At 26.8% G+C, this 683-nt stretch overlaps 1 protein-coding gene across 1 annotated transcript in view; it reads right to left on the minus strand.

Moving 5' to 3' along the window:
• LOC117113700 (C-type mannose receptor 2-like) overlaps positions 1-683 on the minus strand; it is a 14,528-nt gene that overhangs the window by 1,191 nt on the left and 12,654 nt on the right. The gene's annotated exons all lie outside the window — the stretch shown is intronic.

A 683-nucleotide genomic window follows, 5' to 3' on the forward strand; every position in this document is an offset into this window, starting at 1 on the left:
TATATAATCCATTCAAAATTGTAAATTTACTAAGTTGTCAATCGATTGGTTACTCAATATACGCAATCGATCATTATGCATATTATAGATACACACACACATACAGTATATATATATAGGCCTATACATATATATACATATATATATATATATAAGTATATATATACATATATATATATATATATATTATATATATAGACGTAGCGACTTACAACAGATGGAGATGCATCTGAGGTAGTGTTCTGTTCTTGAACTGTGCCTGAAAGGAGTTCAGATAAAGAGACATCTGCGGTAGTGGTCTGTTCTTGAACTGTGCCTGAAAAGAGTTATTAACATTATCTTTTTTTTTTATCTTTTATTTCAACTAACCAATTCGCAGCATATAAGCTGAATTACATGGTGTAACAATATGTAAAATTTACAATATAAAAAATTATTTCAAGACAGTTAATTACAAACGTTACTTTAACACAACTAGACAATATAGATACTGATTATATATACAGGTTAGTAAAATAATTATTTAAAATTAAGACATATTCAAATACAAAGTATATAAAATAGGCATCATGTTTATAAATATAAAATATGGACCAGCCTCAATAAAAATAAAACATTTGCCAATGTTATATAGGCAATATCAATTTAACGCGTATTTTCTCTCGTTGAGGCAGTGGATGAGA

Source organism: Anneissia japonica, unplaced genomic scaffold, assembly GCF_011630105.1.
Source record: "Anneissia japonica isolate Jap-2015-1 unplaced genomic scaffold, ASM1163010v1 scaffold2576_len324117_cov159, whole genome shotgun sequence".
In the NCBI taxonomy this organism is placed as follows: domain Eukaryota; kingdom Metazoa; phylum Echinodermata; class Crinoidea; order Comatulida; family Comatulidae; genus Anneissia; species Anneissia japonica.